This window comes from Rhipicephalus microplus, chromosome 1, assembly GCF_043290135.1.
Source record: "Rhipicephalus microplus isolate Deutch F79 chromosome 1, USDA_Rmic, whole genome shotgun sequence".
Lineage (NCBI taxonomy): Eukaryota > Metazoa > Arthropoda > Arachnida > Ixodida > Ixodidae > Rhipicephalus > Rhipicephalus microplus.
The window spans coordinates 44,771,847-44,792,405 of NC_134700.1; the positions used below are offsets into that span (position 1 = coordinate 44,771,847).

At 45.0% G+C, this 20,559-nt stretch overlaps 1 long non-coding RNA gene across 2 annotated transcripts in view; it reads left to right on the plus strand.

Annotated features, from left to right (window-relative positions):
• Nucleotides 1-1,253: 1,253 nt before the first annotated feature.
• The window catches only part of LOC142761892 (uncharacterized), a 94,524-nt gene continuing 75,218 nt past the window's right edge, over nt 1,254-20,559 (plus strand). Inside the window, exons 1-2 of one of the 2 annotated variants that reach the window (XR_012883831.1) lie at nt 1,254-1,541; nt 10,402-14,108. This is a non-coding gene — a long non-coding RNA (uncharacterized LOC142761892). Of the gene's footprint in view, nt 1,542-10,401; nt 14,795-20,559 lie in introns of those variants that run through there. The other variant, XR_012883830.1, reaches the window with a different exon arrangement.

Below are 20,559 nucleotides of genomic sequence, written 5' to 3' on the forward strand. Positions count from 1 at the left end.
ATGCGAGATAGATGCTAATTTTCGTTGTGGTTCAGAAATAAGCCCCAAATAGACAAATTATTTTTGAAGTGCTGTGTATATACCGCACGATAACTTGGGTGGGTGCTAGTAAATTAAGGTGTCCCAACTAATAGCAGTCACAGCGCAAGAACCGCTTAACCTAAAGCACGAAAAGTGGCCTTACCCATGCATCCTGCAACAAAAATAGTCTATAGTACACACGGCAAACCAAATAAAAGAGGCATATAATTATGAACGTACAGAAAGTTGTGTTCCCCTCTAACTCCACATGGTAAACAGCGTCGTCTTTCACTTGCGAAACGCACTTCGCTCTGACGAGGACGGCGTCGTCTGCTACAACTTGCTTTGCATCGGCTACATAGCTGAGCAGACGCTGCCCTTTTACCAAATTGCTGCCACGAAAAAAATCCTCAATTGCAGTGATGCTATTAAGTGCGGATAGAAGCGTGTGCATCATAACCGCGCGCGACGCTAAACTCTCAAAAACACGCGCAGAACGCATGCAGCGTGCGAGCAAAGCAACGCGTTTTCAAGGCAGGTTGAAGGGGGCAGCGGAGGGGTCAACACTCGAGTAACCAGTTTTCACCCCACATTGACTGACAGCGCCCGGCACTGCAGCGCCTCCCTCGGCTTATGTATCTTCTATTAGGAACACCCGAAGCAATAAGCTGATATGAAGTGCTGGTGCGGGCGAGGATGATGGCCCTGGATGCTGTTGCATAAATCAACTTAAGCGCATGGCACCTAGCAACAATTTACGTTAATCCAATGTCACGGCTGCATCATAGGAGTATGTATGTAATATTTATAAAATTGGATAGCTAGCACGGCAACCCTTGCAACCACAATTGACATTTCATGACCATATTAAGGTATTAGGCTATTTTAAAAGTAGGTCGGAGATCTGGCACGGCTTTGTGGTAGAATATGTTCGATTTCCGCGCAGAATGCTTGGGTTCGATTCATGCTGGGATTGTGACATCTATTCTTTCCATTCGTCCGGTCAGCGCTGCCGATGTAAGGCTTTTTAGATGCGAAGCATCTCTTTGACTCACGTGTAACGCCATACGTACGTCTGTGCGAACGCACCGCGGCACGTTTCCCCCGCTGCAGGTATTACAGCGGCGCCAAGTAGGTCAAGTTGCAGCTGCGCGCAATCTCACCCGCAGCAGCTGCCGGCTGCTCCACCCGCTCGCAACACACATCTCTCCCGCTTCACCCTCTCCACTGCCCGCCACGCTCGACCGCACGTCGAGTGGAAACACTCTTTGAGCTTGTTATCTGCGATGAAACTTATACGAAACTCAACCCGCCTCCGATGTTTTTCCGTTTCAAACAAACGTTTGCTCGAGTAAACATTACACCGAGTTTCGCTTCAAGCCGTTCTTCCAGCACCCGCGTCGACGTCCGTTTCAACTGGGTCAACGCCATGCACGCCACTGCTGCTTCGCATCCCAGCAGGGTTCACTTAAAGAAAATGGTTCATAATTTCTCAACGCTCACGCGTCAAGATTTTCCACGTGAGTTCTCGTCATTCCTGGGTAGATGCAAAGTGTCAATTATTTGTGGCCCATACCCGCCCGCGGGTATGATTCACTGTTTGGCCGGAAGTGTTTGGCGACGCACGTGCCAGGATTGTGACCTTATTCATGTTTTAACAGGCGCGTCGTATTCGTCAAACTACGGAACCCTCCCATACTAATTTTGGTTCACGCAAGGTTAAGGAGGTGATCACGAGAGCACCCAGACGTAGGCAGCTAGATAGATAGATAGATAGATAGATAGATAGATAGATAGATAGATAGATAGATAGATAGATAGATAGATAGATAGATAGATAGATAGATAGATAGATAGATAGATAGATAGATAGATAGATAGATAGATAGATAGATAGATAGATAGATAGATAGATAGATAGATAGATAGATAGATAGATAGATAGATAGATAGATAGATAGATAGATAGATAGATAGATAGATAGATAGAAGAAATGCTTCGCCTGTCCTATCTTTACTCACATTTGTAAAACAGCAACGGTAAAATAAATATGAATTACCTTGCTTAGGTTTAATCAATCACAAGACGGCTATTTCTGTATGACGCGTTCTTGTCGATGATCTGCATGCTGTGATAGTGCTTCTCGTATTGCTGTTGACATGTGCGGTAATTCGTTCCATTTATGCACTCGGAACTGCATGCATGCTTTCATGGCGCGAGGGCACGCGTTGCTGTTACATGCAGCATTCAGCATTTCTTTTATCAAGCTACACGATAGGACATGGCACAGCGCTTATACAGCGCTGCGCAGTGCGATGTCCACTCATACTCTATGAATGGGTTTTCGCGCTGATAGCCACAATGAATTTTCAGATCCGTTTGCCGGTGCGCAAAGTTTTCACACCGTGAAAGTGCATGCAGAATATATATATATATATATATATATATATATATATATATATATATATATATATATATATATATATATATATATATATATATATATATATATATATATATATATATATATGGGAGAGAAGTGTATACCTAAGGGCTCGTATTTCCGTGTTTTAACACAATATTCATGAGATATAACAGACAGTAATGCCAAGGAATGTACAGGGGAAGTTATTAGAACCAATGGAATGTAAATAAGAAGAAAGAAGAAAGAAAAGTGGATGAAAAAATTACCAGCTGTGAGCAGGAAACGAACCTACGACCTTCAAATAACGCGTTCGATGCTCTGGTAATTTTTTCATCCACTTTTCTTTCTTCATTCTTCTTATTTACATTCCATTGGTTCTAATAACTTCCCCTGTACATTCCTTGGCATTACTGTCTGTTATATCTCATGAATATTATATATATATATATATATATATATATATATATATATATATATATATATATATATATATATATATATATATATATATATATATATATATATATATATATATATATATATATATATATATATATATATATAATGAGGCGTTTTAGAGTTGCACTCTTTTATAAAACAGGAGAGCGGTCACGACACGTCAAGTGGTAATGGCGGAACCAGCCTGAGTCGCCAGCCAACCAAACGTCGTCTACTTCACCGACTGAGTCATACCACCTGCCCTTCTGAGTAGCATTCATCTTCTTCACTACATTTTCCTCCCCTCCGGAAAAGAGCCATCCTGGCGACTCATGGGCAGGAGACAATAGAAGGATCGTAATATGGTTTTAGGCGGTCTATGTGGACGGTCTCACGTCCACGGCGTCGTTGATCATGGGGCTGTTCAAGCGGCTCCATGATGTAATTGACGGGTGAAGTTTGTTTAACCACACGGTAAGATCCGTCATACTTGTACATCAGTTTCGTTTAGAGACCAGGGCTGGTTGAAGGGATGCGAAGCCAGACAAGGTCATCCGATGCATAAGAAGCCGGAGGCGTCGGGCTATCGCGGTGGTGTTTCTGGCGTTGCTGTTCAGCACTTGTGAAGGAGCGGGCAAGCTGACGACACTCTTCCGCGTATTTAGCAGCTTGTGACATCGTCGTCGACTCAGCAACATCCGGGTGGTAAGGAAGGATGGTGTCTAGTGTGCAAGAGGGCTCGCGACCATAAAGGAGGAAATATGGCGAGAAACCAGTGATTGTCTGGACAGCAGTATTATGCGCGTAGGTTGCAAAAGGTTACTGTCCCAATTGGTGTGATCGGTTGCGACGTACATCGACAGCATATCTCCTAATGTACGGTTGAATCTTTCTGTAATGTCATTTGGTTGAGGATGATACGCGGTGGTGGTGCGATGAATGACTTGGCATTCCTTGAGAAGCGATTCGACAGCGTCCGACAAAAACACACGCCCTCGGTCACTCAGGAGTTCACGTGGGGCACCGTGACGTAAAATGATCTGATGCAGTATGAAACGACCGACGTCGCTGGCTGACGCAGAAGAGAGTGGTGAAGTTTCTGCGTAGCGCGTAAGGTGATCGATAGCGACGATTACCCAGCGATTTCCAGCCGGTGTAATCGGAAGAGGTCCATACAGATCAATACCAACACGGTCAAACGGTCGGGCAGGACAAGGTAAGGGTTGTAGTGGAGCTGGAGAAGTTGGAGTGGGATTCTTCCGGCGTTGACAAGCGAGATAGGAACGTACGTAGCGACGGACGAAGCGATACATTCCACGCCAGTAGTAGCGGTGGGACAGGCGGGTGTAGGTTTTTAACACTCCAGCATGGGCGCATTGTGGGTCGCCGTGAAAGGAGGCGCATATGTCTGAGCGGAGACTTCTGGGAATGACTAGAAGCCATTGGCGTCCTTCGGAGAGATAATTACGTCTGTATAGCAAACCATCTCTGATAACGAAGTGCTGTACTTGACGGCGCATACCTCTAGGGATATTTTGCGAGGGAGTTCGATTGAACAAGTTGATAAGTGAAGCGATCCAAGGATCTTTTCGTTGCTCCTGTCGCATGTCACTGACAGTAAGTGCAGATACGTCGGGGGCAGGCGAAGACGGCGGCTTGTCACTACATCGTAGAGGTGATCGGGACAACGCGTCTGCGTCGGAATGTTTTCGGCCAGATCGGTAAACGACGTGGATGTCGTACTCTTGTAGCCGAAGCGCCCAACGGGCAAGCCGGCTGGTGGGATCTTTTAACGAGGAGAGCCAACATAATGCATGATGATCTGTAACCACGCTGAATGGGCGCCTGTAAAGATATGGTCGAAACTTGCCTATGGCCCATATGATGGCTAGACACTCTTTTTCGGTGACTGAATAGTTGGCTTCTGCTTTTGTGAGTGCACGGCTGGCGTAAGAGACGACGTACTCATCAAATCCAGGTTTACGCTGGGCGAGCACAGCACCGAGGCCAACTCCGCTAGCATCCGTGTGTATTTCCGTCGGGGCAAGAGGATCAAAATGTCGCAGTATAGGAGGTGACGTAAGAAGGTGGCGGAGTGTGGCAAATGCATCATCACAAGCTGACGACCAACTAGAAAGGTCTTTGTTGCCGGCAAGAAGGTCCGTCAAGGGCGATATGATGGAGGCGAAGTTGCGAATAAAACGACGAAAATATGAACATAAACCGAGGAAGCTGCGAAGTTCCTTTAAGGTCTTCGGCTTGGGAAATTCGGCAACGGCACGGAGTTTCGTCGGATCCGGAAGAATGCCATCTCTAGATACAACATGGCCCAAAATTAGGAGTTGTCGAGTGCCGAAGCAGCACTTCTTCAAGTTGAGCTGTAGACCGGCGGCGGTGAGGCAAGTAAGCACTGTCTCGAGCCGCTGAAGATGCGTTTAAAAGTCGCTTGAAAATATTACAACATCGTCTAAATAGCACAGACATGTCTGCCATTTCAGGCCACGGAGGATGTTGTCAATCATGCGCTCGAAAGTGGCAGGCGCATTGCAGAGCCCAAATGGCATGACGTTAAATTCATATAAGCCATCAGGGGTAAGAAAAGCCGTCTTGGGGCGATCAGCCTCAGCCATGGGAACCTGCCAATAACCTGAACGCAGATCTAGTGACGAGAAGAACTCCGCGCCTTGTAAGCAGTCAAGGGCATCGTCTATGCGAGGTAGCGGGTAAACATCTTTGCGCGTGATCTTATTCAACCGGCGGTAGTCGACGCAGAATCTTATTGAGCCATCCTTTTTCTTGACTAGAACAACTGGGGAGGCCCACGGGCTGTTAGAGGGCTCAATAACACCTCGCTTCAACATGTCGTCAACTTGTTCCGCGATTATGCGACGCTCAGATGCCGATACCCGATACGGACGCTGACGTAAAGGAGCGTGAAGGCCAGTGTCGATTTCGTGAGATACAGTGGAAGCACGGCCCAAAGTCAGTTGCTGGTGGTCGAAGCTGGCACGGAAGCGCTCGAGGAGGGCGATGATGTCGGTGCGCTGCTGGGCCGTAAGGTTGGGGTCGATGCAAATTGCGTCGGTGAATGATGGGGAAGAGGATGACGCGCAGCAATCAACAGCATCAATAGGTAGCGTAGTCGAGTGGTCAGAAACTACACGTGCACTCGAGGGATCAATGTCATCGGCAAAGCCCAGGCACTCTCCGCACAGTAACTTGGAAGGCGAGGGAAACGGATTTGATACATAAATTGCACTTGATCCATCGTGAATATTCAGAACGGCGAAAGGAATCAAGAAGCACTTGCGGCGAACAGCGGTTACAGAAGGCGTAAAAAGAACAGTTGAGCCACTAGAGACGTCACAGGAAAGCGGAACTAGGGCGGACGAGAACGGGGGTATCGAAGTGTCGGCGGCAACGAAAACTTTCGCAGGTGAAAGGGGCGAGTCGAGTGAAGCAGCGTCGCATAACGGCGCGAACTCCACTTCCGCGCGAGCACAGTCGATGACGGCATGATGAGTGCAGAGAAAGTCCCAGCCTAATATAGTGTCATGGGAACACTGCGGGAGCACTACGAACTCGACGACATATATATTGTCAGCAATAACGACACGTGCTGTGCATGCAGCAAAAGGGCGAATTCGTTGCTCGCTCGCAGTGCTTAAAACGAAGTCGTGTAGAGGCATTGTGACTTTTTTTAGTCGACGGCAAAGTTTTTCAGTCATTACAGACACTGCGGCGCCAGTATCGACCAATGCAAAAACAGGTATACCTTCAACGGAGACTGCAACGACGTTGGACGGCGAAAAACAAGGTCTTGTGGAGTTCGAAAGATCCGCAGTTCTTGCCCCCGGAACCGCAGCTCCTAGTTTTCCTCAGGGACAGGGCGAGGTCGACGGAGCATAGGGGAAAGGGAACGGCGTTGAGGTGAAGGCGACCGGTGTCTGTTGAAGTTCCGGCGAGGTAAAAATGTGTCCATGGTGGTAGTCTCGCCATATACAGCCGGCTCCGGTCGTGGGGGTAAATCATAATTGTTGGGCCTGACGTCGTCACGCAGGAAAAACTCACGCCGTCGACAAAATCGTGCCACGTGACCCGCAATTCCACAGGCGAAGCATATGGGGCGGTTGTCTTGAGTGCGCCAAGGGTTCTGAAAGCGTCGAGGTGGTGGTCGGGAGAAAGGACGGGCAGCCTGGTACGTAAGCTCAGTCGGTACGACAAAGGGACGCGTGGACGTAGGCGTTCGCGACAAAGAAACGCGGCCGTTCGCGACAGGTGGACGTCGGGTTCCGTTCAGTGCTTCGGCATAGGTCAATGGAGCAGCCACAGGTGGTGCGTGAGCTGTTGGTAGCGCCTCGGACACTTGCTCCTGGACTACTCGCTGTATTGATGGCGCTAAAGTAGATGCGGCACTTTCGGAGGTATAAGGCACGAAGGACAACTGGCGTGTGACCTCCTCTCGTACAAATTGCTTGATCTCGAGAAGCAAAGTGGTGTGATCTATAGAGCCAGCCGACGTTAAAGCGGAAATGGTTGCACATGGCGCGGTAGCACGACGAGTGGTGTCACGCTGTTTCCAGAGCTCATCATAGCTCTGACACAGTTGGATCACTTCCGCTACCGTTTGCGGGCTTTTGGCGACAAGCATCTGAAATGCGTCGTCAGTCACGCCTTTCAAGATGTGTTTGATCTTCTCGGCTTCTGTCATGGCCGAGTTGACACGCCGGCAAAGGTCGACCACATCTTCGATATAACTGGTGTAATGCTCACCATTCTGCTGAGCCCTGGTACGCAAGCGCTGTTCGGCCCGTAGTTTGCGAAGTGCTGGACGGCCAAACAAGTCCGCAAACGCCGTTCGGAAGGCCGACCAGGTGGGGAGGTCTCTCTCGTGATTACGGTACCACAGACTGGCGACGTCGGTCAAATAAAATTGGACGACAGTAAGCTTGTGTGCATCGTCCCACTTGTTGTGCTTGCTCACCCGGTCGTATTCGTCGAGCCAGTCTTCCGCGTCTTTGTCGGTTCGACTGAAGGTAGGTGGATCGCGTTGCCGAAAGGAGCCGAGACAGACAGGAGCTGCAGTAGTTAAAGCCGAGGCGGCCGCCTGCTGATCATCGTCCGTGGACATCGTAGCAACTGGAGGCAACGTACGGTTTCGCAGTTCCAGGATTAGGCGTTGCCCAGCACTCTCCACCAATTATAATGAGGCGTTTTAGAGTTGCACTCTTTTATAAAACAGGAGAGCGGTCACGACACGTCAAGTGGTAATGGCGGAACCAGCCTGAGTCGCCAACCAACCAAACGTCGTCTTCTTCACCGACTGAGTCATACCCCCTGGCCTTCTGAGTAGCATTCATCTTCTTCACTACAATATATATATATATATATATATATATATATATATATATATATATATATATATATATATATATATATATATATATATATATAATAAAAAGAACTCGATGGCAACATCCACACGGGCGCGCGCGTGCGCGCACACGCATGTTTTAATGCCGAATACCCCTAGCTGCCTGTAGCACGTGCACGCAATCGCGTTCCTTTGTACTTACCCCCGCACCTGTGACCTGTGGAGCATACAAAAGAACGCAAGGGCTCACGTACGCCAGCCGCTTGGAGCCCCCGCACTGACACTCTGTATTGATGGCCTACTATTTCGCTCCTGCAAGGACTGTGTGCCGCAAGGAAAACGTAAAGGTGCAAACGCCGTCCGGCTAGCTCATACCTTGAATATTCACTGACACCAAACGCTACTTTTTCTTCAATGCCAACGCCTTATCGATACTGCAATTTCTGCTAAACGAGCCATGAAAAATTACCAAGGAAGCACCGGACGACTAAGCCCAGCTGCACAGCCATTCTCGTTTAAGGAGTTTTTGAACACTCATTTAGGAACCAAATATACTGTATCCTGTCTATGGTCGGTGGAGCTATCGGTACGTGTACGTTGCATACTCACAAACTCGCATTAGTCTTGTAACATCGCGTTTTCATGCACGCGCTGCAACGGTACAACACGCTCCCACGTTCTGCAAGCAAGGGTGCCAGTCGAGCAGACGAAACTTCTGCGGCCGCAGCCCCGCAGCGGCTTGCGCTTCGCCTTCCCATACTGCCTTGCGCCCGCCTTTGGTGCGTGCGCAGAAAGCATACCGGCAAAAGCTCTAATTTCGGAACTTTGCTACTTAGCGCTGTGCCCTCTTTGTTCAGTGGTGGTCAGTTGTGTAATTGACTGAGTGGACCATTCTAACCGTTGATAGCTGGCGGATTCTGCTACCGTATTGTGTTGAAGTTTTCATGTGATCTTCCAGTTGTGCTTGTCAATTGTGTTGCACTTTTCGCATGTTTATTCGCGTTAATTTCACTGTCTAGGTGTGCTTGAAGTGTTCGTGTGCGGCTGCTGAAAAGCCAACCCTAACATCACCCGTTCACTCATTGCCAGAGACTCAATGTTGAAGGACCTCACAGGGTCTTTCACATTGAGCTCCAAGACACATGTCGAGGTTCGCTCATTCAGCGGTGTGCGAATCGAGCAATTGTTCATCTCAATTGCTAATGCTCTCGCAGATGTGCACGTGGTCGTTTTTCACATTGGCACTAACAATGTCGGCGAAGAACCCTCCTTGCTGATTGCCAGGTTTCGATCACTGATCTCCAGAATTTTTGATGTCAATCCATCAATCCGTGTGGTAGTGTCTGCGATTTTGTCGAGACAAGCGAGTTTGCGCAAGTGCCAGTGGACGCATTCTGTCAGAAAATTGGAGGCGTACGTTCAACACGGATGCCGGGGAGACGATAATTTTGCAGGCGCTTACCACAAAAACGGCTACGGTTTCGTGGACGGCACACGCGAGTTGATGGGGATGCTGAAGGCTGACGGCGTGCACCCGACGAAACGTAATAGCCATTTAAGCAATTAATGTGGATGTTACATAGGCGCCAGCTGCCTAGTCGGTAGCAGCTGCGTATGATCGAAGTTACGGGTTAGCGACGAGTCAACGACTCATACTGCAATTGTTGCATTTAGAAGAAACGACTTCAATCCTCCGAGAAAACGCAGGCGTGCTTGCAGCGCTACAGTGCACGTGCTTCATTGCAACTGCCCCCGGAAGATAAAATTAGGTGAAATTAGGCATGTGCAGCTGTGATAGCCGTCCTACGTATAATTTCCGCGCAGTGGGGTACCGTGTGGCGAAGGCCGCGTAAACGTGGACGTTGGAAAATTTAGTTGGTGGCATTCCGCTACGGCCTTTCTCGTTTTTCCCCGAATTAGTTTGTTATGTTGGCACTGCAGGTTCACGAACGACCTTTGAACATGAGTTGCATGCTTAGATCGTCGGAATCGAGCAGCTGCTTGTTGGTGATGTTTTGCAGATGCAGAGCCCTCCGAAATGATTTGATTGGAGTGAAATTAGAGTGATTACAGTGATTGCAGCAGCAGCAGCAGTCACGGCCGAATGTGCACGCTCTGAATCGCCTCACTCTGTATTTCCAGGCACCCGAACTTCCTTGCTTGGCAGGCACTACTGCTGAGTATCGCCCTGGTACCCCTCGCAACATCGCTCCGTCACGCCCGCGTGTCGCCAGCTACAGTGTTCAAGGGATACGCAAGCAGCGGTTGCGCATCCTGCTCTGCACATCCAAAACGGGGCTATAAGGACCACTTTGGACTGCCTGGAATCCATTGCAGCAGCAGCAGTCACGGCGGAATGTGCCCGCTCTGAATCGCCTCACTCTGTATTTCCAGGTTGATGTGCGAATTTTATGTAACTATTCTGTGCTGTAAAAATTACTGTGACTGCTGCTCAACGCTGCTTTTGACCTGTATACAATGCCTACCTGTGCTGAACTTGCTAAAAAAATTGAAGCGCTTGAATCTGCGTTTAAAGAGCAATTAGAAACTGCAGTTAAAGAGTTCAAGGCGGAGGCTAGGAAAACACTGAATGACAAAGGCCTTGAAGAGCATGCAAAACTATGCGAGAGCGTTAAGCTCCTCAGTGCTCAGTACGATAACATGTGTGCGAAGCAGAATGCGCTCATTGCAGAAAATAAAGCGCTAAGGGCCCATAACGAGTCTCTTGAAACCCGTTTGGCTGAACGTGAGCAATATTCTCGACAAAACAATATAGAAATTAAAGGTGTACCAACGACTAAAGGCGAGGACTGTACTGCCATTCTAAAGCGCATGGGCGATGCAATAGGATGTACTGTAACACCTGCTGACATAGACACAGTGCATCGTGTTCCCACAAAATCAGCAGTGAACAACATCATTGCTCGGTTTTGCAGTCGTGACAAAAAAATGACTTCATCCGCAAAGCTCGCAAGGCTCGGCTTCGCACCGGCAACATTGGCTTTTCGGAATCTTCTGACCAGGCTATTTATACGAATGACCACCTTACTACTGAGAATAAGAAGCTATTTGCTAGGGCACTGGCTCTCAAGAAAGAGCACCAGTGGAAATTTCTCTGGCCAGAGAACTGTCGCATCCTAGCACGCAAGTCTGAAGATACCAGGGTCTTTCGAATAAATACCACCTCTGACCTTTCGATTTTCATTTAAACGACGCCTTACATATTCTGTATCGACCACTAAGTTTTTCTTTTTTTTTATGTCTTCGATTACCGTTAGCAACCTCAAACATTCGCTTACGTTACAGAAATAATCGCTAATTCATTTTAATGCTCGCAGCATCCGAAAGAACTATGACACAATTACCACTTTTCTTTCTCTACTGCACCACCAGTTTTCGTTTATCTGCCTTTCGGAAACGTACTTGTGCGACGCAGACTGTAACATGTATTCTTTTCCACAGTATCAGGCAGAGTATTGTCACCGATCTTATGACGTGCATGGTGGAGCTACGATTTTCGTTTCCAGTGGGGTTTCGTACACGCGCAGGTTTGATCTGTCTTTCACCGTACCACTGTGCGAATCTGTGTGGATCGAATGTGGCAAGTCACCCCTAAACAACGGAAAAAAATTAATCATTGGCAGTGTGTATCGCTCTCCTTCATCTCCTGTTCTAGAACTTCTGTCAAATCTTGATAGATTACTTCACAAGCTATCTTTTGAGAATAAGCAAGTTGTACTGGTAGGGGACATCAACATAAACTTATTAGATATGGAATCCAGTGTCTACTCAGCTTACACGAACTGCTTCAGTGGCTTCGGCTACGAATCACTTATCACTGCTCCAACAAGATGTGGCCACCAGGGTTCCCAATCTCTTTTAGATCATGTCTTATGCAATTTTTCTCCCGCCCCCGAGGCTGGCGTGGTTGACACATACATTACAGATCACTTCCCCGTTTACATACCATTTAATGCTAGGCGCTCCAGTGTCGATAGCTGTTTTTACACATCTGTGCTGGATCATGACAAGTTTATTGATGCTATAGCTACAACTGACTGGTCACTTGTTAAGTCCGATATTCTTGATAATTCCTGCTCCGACGTAGAGGCTATGCTACAGAAATTCTGCGCTTTATTTTTAAAGGCCGTAACATCTAGTACATCAACTGTTAAATGCAAAAAACGGTATAAATTTCCCCACAATCCATGGATGACAAACGGCTTATTGACAAATGTTCGTAAAAAAGATAACCTTTACAAAAAAAAACAAAAAGACAGCCTTTTAAAACTTCGCTTGCCCGCCGATACAGGAAATATTGCAACAATTTGAAAATTTTACCCTGAGAAGCAAAAAATCGTTATTATGAAAATGAGTTGACCAAACATCAGGGGGACCCTAAAAAACAATGGAACCTTTTGAACAACTTTTTAAACGAATCATCTGAAAACTCACCTATATCTGAAATAATATATATTAATATTTCTTTGCAACAGCCAACTTCTATTGCAAATGCTTTCAGCGATTTTTTTCTAGCATTCCTACTACACAATCGGGCATACCAAAATGTTCCGTTTCTCGGGTCGCTTCTTCAATTTTTCTTTTGCCCGTAACCGCTGACGAAGTATGCTCAGTTCTCTTGAATCTAAAAATTAAATGCGCAGGTCTTGACAATATTTCGGCGTATCACTTAAAACTGGTTGCGCGTAATATTTCTGGGATACTTAGTGATATCATTAATCTAATGTTTCAGCAAGGCGTATTTCCTAAACTTTTAAAGAAATCTAAAATAGTTCCGGTATTCAAAAAGGGTGACAAAAGAACAGTTTCTAATTATCGGCCCATATCAGTTCTTTCTTCCCTCAGCAAAGTTATTGAAAAACTGTTCGTTGATCGTTTAAGTAATTACCTAAGCAAATTTAATATACTTCATCCGTGTCCATTTGGCTTTCGTTCAGGCAGTTCGACAAGCTTAGCACTAGTTTCATTAATAGATTACTTGAAAAAATCAATTGACTCTGGTAAATTTGTTGGATCGGTCTTCCTAGATTTCACCAAGGCCTTTGACACCTTTAATTATGCCACCCTGTTTAACAAATTGGAGGCCTATGGGGTAACTGGAGCTCCATTAACCTTCCTGAAAAATTATCTGCACAATAGAGAATGCTCGGTGTACGTATCAGGCGCTTCTTCTGAAACTAAGCTAATCAATCAAGGCATGCCCCAGGGGTCTATTTTGGGTCCTTTATTATTTATTATTTATAATAATGATCTTGTCGATGCAATTAAATCAACTCACTGCGTGTTATACGCAGACGACACGACTATAATTGCAGCTGAGGACTCTCTAACTGCTCTTACTTTACACTTGAACAACACACTTCTAGATATTACTAAATGGCGCTACGAGAACCAACTTATTATTAACCCAGCCAAAACCAAGTTTATGATATTTAGGTCCGCTCAAAGGCCATTGCCTTTTCATCAACCCTTAACCCTAGGTCCTCACTCTATACCCACCTGTGATACTGTAATTTTTCTTGGTGTACATCTTGACTGCCATTTAAAGTTTAATCTCCACACTGATCACCTCAGAAAGAAAACTGCATTCGGAATTCGGGCTATAATAAAAGCTCGTGAAGTTTTTCATATAAACGTACTTATGTCTCTGTATTTCGCCTTCATTCATTCCCATATCATGTATGGTATCGCTGCTTGGGGAAACACGTATGACTGTCATCTATCACCCATTCAGAACATACAAAATCAGGTGATCCGCATTATCACTAATAGCTCACGATACTCCAGTGCAGGCCATCTACTCCAAGACAACAAAATTCTACCTGTTCGTAAGTTATTTTTTTATAGCATAGCCGTTCTTCTGTTTCAATTGCGCAATGCACTGCTACCGTTTGAGTTCATTGATTCAGTTTTCTTACAAAACAACAATGTAACCAGATTTGCAATGAACCTTAACTTTTTGCTACCCGCGTCGCGCACAAATTATGGAAAAATGACCACTGCCTTTGCGGCCATTACTTTTTGGAATAACATGCCTCTTTCTGTTAAAACGATGCCCACATTGTCATCATTCAAAAAGTCGCTTAAAAGTTTTCTGTTAAGTTATTAGCTGCCTGTATATGGGCTTTTTGGGGGCTTTGCGTTTTTGGTTATGCCATTTAGATCATTGCATTTTGATTGACAATGTCCGCCACTGAACGAGATGTTTTTTTTCCCGTTCTTTCTTTTTTCTTTCCTTATTTGCCTTGCTTTTTGTTGCCTGATGTGTCGCTTAGCCTATAATAATTACTTATCACTCTATATTGTATAATTGATTTCCATTCACTCGTTGCTTGTTAATTTGATCTGATTTATTGATTGTTATAATGCATCGAGGGCCCCGTTACAGTTTTTAACTTTGGGACCCTCGTCGAGGGTCCCGTTACAGTTTTTAACTTAGGGACCCTCGTCTGTATATTAATATTACTGTACTACTTTTTTGAAATTAATAATAAACTGAAACTGAAACTGATAACGCGTACAGTGGGGCTATTTGCGACTTTGGCAACCAATGATATAAGCGGGTTTTACTGTGTGTTCATTATTATAGTATATTTGAAAGGCGCCAACAGGTAAGCTTACTGGTGCAGCCAGTATTTCTGGTGCACAGCCCTTATGCAACAGCAGCTCCCTTACTCAGAAGTGCAGAATACGCAAGCTCACAAGAACCACTAAGCAGACCAGTGAGGTTACCTCCATTATGTGCATTATCGCTGCCATGAGTTGACAAGCGTCTGGTGTATATGCGAATTTCCTATTGCGTGTCACAGGACAGATTAATACTGTTAGGAAAGATTACTGTTATTGTTAGGAAAGATTACTGTTATTGTTATAAACACAAATCATATTTCATCAAACCCTATTAGCCCATTTTATTCCTTTAATTGGAATAGTCAAAATTAGATGTCTGATATGTCTTACTTGTTTCTAAAACAGGCCAGTAATGTCTAATATATAAAGTAAAAATTCTGCAAGTCTTCTACGTAATTGGGTCATTATACACCGAACGTTCCAGCCATTTTGGCGACCATCTCAAATCTATTTGAAAAAAGAAAAACTTGCTGATTCACTATGTTGGAAACAGTGAACTGGTAGAGTTTTTTCTGTGTGAAAATTTTTTTTGGTCACGTGGCTGCCTTCTGAGTTTCCTGAAAATCTTGTTTAGGCATTGTTTGTGGAAATTTTTTTAAAAGTACCGCTTTTTCTTTCTATACCAAATTTGGTCTACATGTTAAGCAAATGTGCTTGTGCGCGGTGTTTGAAGCTCAGTAATATTAGCGCAATTTTACTAACGCATACGCCTCCAAGAGTTTAGCCGAAATGTATTATGTTTTCAGTTGTTTTTTTTTTCAATACTGCAGTTTGTATGAATACCAGAGTAGTGAATACTTACTCCACAAAAGGTGTATTTTGCGGAAAAAATATTGTTCGAACTCTCATGCGGATAAAATTTAAAAGAAAAAACCATAAGTTTTACAAAATTGACATTTTTGTTTATATTCAGATCCGATTTGCACCTTGCAGGGGTCTAATTGATCACCTTTATATTTAAATCAAAAGCAAATAAGCACTTTTTTTTTCAAATAGCAGAGCTCTTCATTAAAGTTTTTTGTTTTAAGGAGGAAAAAATTTTGGAACTTTCCTATTGACGGCAATGCGGAATTTCAAAGTGGCTGCTGTCGTATGACCAGATGGGAACATGGGCTCCAAGGGAAAGTTCAAAAATTACTTTCTTCTTTAACACAAAAAAACTAATAATAAAGTTTGCATATAAAAATAACTGCTTTTGTGCTTTTTAGATATAAAGGTGACTTAATTATAGCACCACAAGGTGCAAATTGAGTCTCAATATGAAAAAAAGACGACCTGCAAAATTTGTAATTTTTTCGTAAAGTTTAGCTGCTTGAGATGTCTGAAATTATTTTTTCCTAAATGTATGCCTTTCGTTGAGAAAGTATTCACTACTCAGGTATTCATACAAACTGCAGTATTGAAATAAAAAATCTGCAGACATAAGATATTTTGGCTAAGTTCTTGTAAGCGTACGCGCCAGTAAAATCGCACTAATATTACTGAACTTCAAACACCTTACACAAGCACCTTTGCGTAACATGTAGACCAATGTTGGTATAGAAAGTAGGAGCGGTACTTTTAAAATAAACTTTTCCACAAAAAACACCCAAATGGCATTTCTGGAAACTCAGAAGGCAGCCACGTGACTAATTATTTTTTCCCTCAGAAGAAGCTCTACCAGTTCACTGTTGTCAACGCAGTGAATCAGCAAGGTTTTTTTTTTTTCGAATACATTTGAGATGGTCGCCAAAATGGCTAGGACGTTTGGCATGGAATGACCCAATTGCAATTCTTTGATTTTTTCTGCATGCATATTGTTTCGGCACTAGATATACCACCTGGAAGAGGCAAAAGGTGAATTAATGCCGTTGTGCTGAAGAGAAAGTCAAACTATCCGAAGAACAGGGAAGGGACTGCTATTAACTTGAAGAAAGCGTGTACGAATGGGTTACAAGAAATTCCTGTTGTGGGATGCTGTGTGACACATTACAAGAAACTGAAACTGGGGAGTTCACATAGCTCCAAGTTTCGATGATGATAATCAGGGAAATGAATCAACTTTCATTGAGCCCAACTATGTTGGTGGTGAACACGGGCACCAGACGAGGTGGTTCACTGGTTGCAGGACCCATATGTTCTCTGCAGATACTGGCCCTTGTTCGTCAGTGCAAGCCGAGCTGGTAGGAGGGGGCTGGATATCAAGGTTTCCCACGCCAAAGAGGTTCGGTAGTGAGGGTGTTGGGGGAAAGGGAAGGAAGGGGGTTTTTGAGGTCTGAGCACTCCACCTAGATATGTGGCAGGGAGCCTTTTTCTCTTTTGCAAAACGAACAGAGCGTGGTATGTTTCGCAGGGCACATGCTGTTCATTTCATTAATTTAACCTCAGGGCACATAAAGGCCTTACAGAAAAGGTAGGGTTGTACAAAAACAAAAAATCAACCAACGCAACATAGCAATACAACGTATTAATTAAAAATAGTGCAGCCTTGAATGATGACGCATCCTCCATGCAGGCGATAGAGGGGGGAAGGCTCGTCTGTGCTAAAAAGGAGTCTGAAAACAAATTAGGGCAGTAAAAAGGAATGATAACCTTGAATGAAAAAGAAGTGAAGATGCAATGATACGTAGGAAGATGACGAGATGAGGTCCTGCTTAAGTTAACATTTATGGTAGCTGATATTTTGAGAATTTTAGGTTTGAAGCGAATTCGAAGCAAACAGTGATTTTGGTTGAATAATTTTAAACAAAATTTGAATAGTTCGTATCAGATATATAAAAAATGGCCATATTTATCATGACCTAACTAACCTGCACAATATTTTTTAAAAGTAAAGTAAGGCCTCTGTGCAAATGGCATTTTTTTGTTCAAAGGAAGTCAAAACAACTTTCAGTAGTAGCAGGACTTTACTTTCGATAAAATGCAAGTGATAAACTGGAAAATATGCTACATTTAGAAATTACTATACTTAGAGCATATAAGCTGGCATAACAAGCTCTTAAACATGAAAATACAAATGGTGAAGTGATGTAGCGATATGTTTATTTAATTGGACCCTACAACACTTTTTCAAGTAGCCATAGACTGGATTGACCTAAAAGCTTATTGCTTCCCGAATTAACTGCCGCAAAAATTTTTATAATTTGCCTGGTATAAGCGGAGTTGCAAAGTATTGCCACACGCTGCGATCGCATTCTCCCTTCTCTCATCCCAACGAAAGCGCCGGAAGGTAAGCAGGGAGGGATGGCATGGGGGATAAAAATATGTCACGTGTGCCTTGTGACCAAGAGCACATTTTCTTTTTTTTTCTCTTCGGATCCGCGGCTTTTCAACGCGATCGCGTACGCACGTGTGGATAAGTCGCGACCCCAGTAATGTCGAACGCACCGTGCTCAAATGTTCCATGTTCTTTCGACCACCATGTTCTTTGGAATATTCAAAGCATTCGAATATTCGCACAAGCCTGCTTTCTTTTCACTTATTATATTTATGTCTTTTTTGCTCTCTCTGTGCAATTGGTTTCTCTCCTTCTTTTCTCTTTCTCCCCTTTCTAATGGCTCTGCCATCTTCTTTCTCACTCTCTCCTTTGCATCATCCCTTGCCTTTCTCAATTCTTATACTATTTTAAGCTATTCTTTTTTTCTGTCACCGTGTGTATATAGCTGGAAAGTTATCATGATGACCTTTAAATTGTACGTTCGCTGGTTTGAATATTACCTCGTGTAAGCAAAAAACACAAGAAGTATTCTTCTTTTTCTTTCCGTCTGCTGCTAAAAAGTGGTTCATTGCAGATGGGGCCCATCTAAAGCTGCACTGGCTCGGAGGTTCCAGATAAGGAAATGATTTATACTCCAACCAAAAATTTTGAAGATACCCGACCTTTCGGAACCGACTTGATTCCTTCCTCAGGGGTGACTGCGGGGGCTACGTAGCCAAAAAAAAAAGATTCAAAACTTTTGATTGGAGTCTAAATCATCTCCCAGTTTCATTCCCAACCAGACACAACAATACGAGAGGTTTCAGAACTACGAATCCTTGGCCTTCTGATTCACAACAGAACAAAAAACAGCACCACGCTAGACAAGCTACGGAAAAATGGAGAACAGGTAGGGCACATGATCCGCCGAGTGTCAAACAAGCGCGGGGGGCTACGAGGAAGGGACGCGATTCGGCTCGCCAATGCTTTTTTAACTAGCAGGATTCTATATTCAATACCGTACTTACGAATGACTAAACACGAAGAGAACAGAGTCGTTGCTATTCTTAGGAAAGTAATTAAGCGCGCACTTGATTTACCCATCAGCACTTCAAATCAGAAACTCTCTACATTGGGAGTAACTCTATACAAGAGCTCCAAGAAGCCCACCTCACAAATCAATATATGCGTCTTGCGCAGACGCCCCCCAGGCGGCGCCTACTGGACCGCCTCTTGATCCGGCACGAATGCGAAATCGAAAACGCGGAGCGTATTACTGAACTTTGGAGAACAAAACTCTGGGTGTCCCCGCTTCCCCGCAATATGACCAGGGAGGCGCACCAGGGTAGAAGGCAAGCGCGCGCTGAGGCACTTGAACAACGGCTTGGCTCCCGTAATGGGGTCTATTACGTCGATGTGGCCGGGCCGTCACCTAGGGGATACTACACGGCGGCGGTAATACATCAAGGAACGCAGGTGGACGGCCTCACTTTCAAAGCCACAAGCTCAAGTAAGGCGGAGGAGGTGGCCATTGCACTGGCAGTATCCCATCCAAACTCAAAACAAATAGTTACAGACTCTCGAAGAGCCTGCGAGAGCTATCTTGCAGGAGAAATCTCTCCATTGGCTAATAGACTTTTAAAATTCAGCATCAGGAACCGCGATACTACCCCAAAACGTCTTATATGGACTCCGGGACATCAGGGTCTACAGGGTAACGAAGCTGCACATGCAGTGGCCCGCGTGCTTACTTCACGGGAAACTCCCCGTTTTCCTTATAGACCTGAACGTCCTACACCTTTAACACGGTTTCGAGAAATCAAAGAATACTACATTGAGCAACGCCGCTTGTATCCCGCACCAGCGAAGAGACTCTCGAAAACGGAGGAGCGCATCCTGCGGCACCTACAGACAAATACGCTGCTCTGTCCAGCCATACTCAAATATTACGACCCAAAAATAAGTGGGCAGTGCCAGTACTGTGGGGAAGTGGCCAACACTTACCATATGGTCTGGGCCTGCCAAATGAACCCAAAATTAACCCCCTTTCTCAACCCCACCAAAGAGGACTGGGGACCCTACTCAATAGCTCCACACTAGAGGAACAGCGAACTCTAGTCCAGCGGGCTCGGGTGGCGGCCTCGACTAATGACGTCCCGGACTAGGGATGTCAATTAGCCCGGTGGGGATAAGGGCTATCTGGCACAGCCAGCATCAATGAAGGTTTTTTCCTCCTCCTCCTCCAACCAGACAGACTTCTGTCGAATGTTTACTTTCAGGTGCCAGTTAGCTTGCCAGTATCCATTCAAATGTTATGACTGGCAGTGCAAGGACCCATTCTGCAATAGACGCTCATTGGCGTACCTGCAAAATGTGGTATGCATCCAGCAGAAACGCAAGAGGTGTCTGGGTGCGCTTCCGGGAACGCGCATCAGCGTTGCTAAGACAGGCAGTTCGCAACTGAGGAGAAGCGC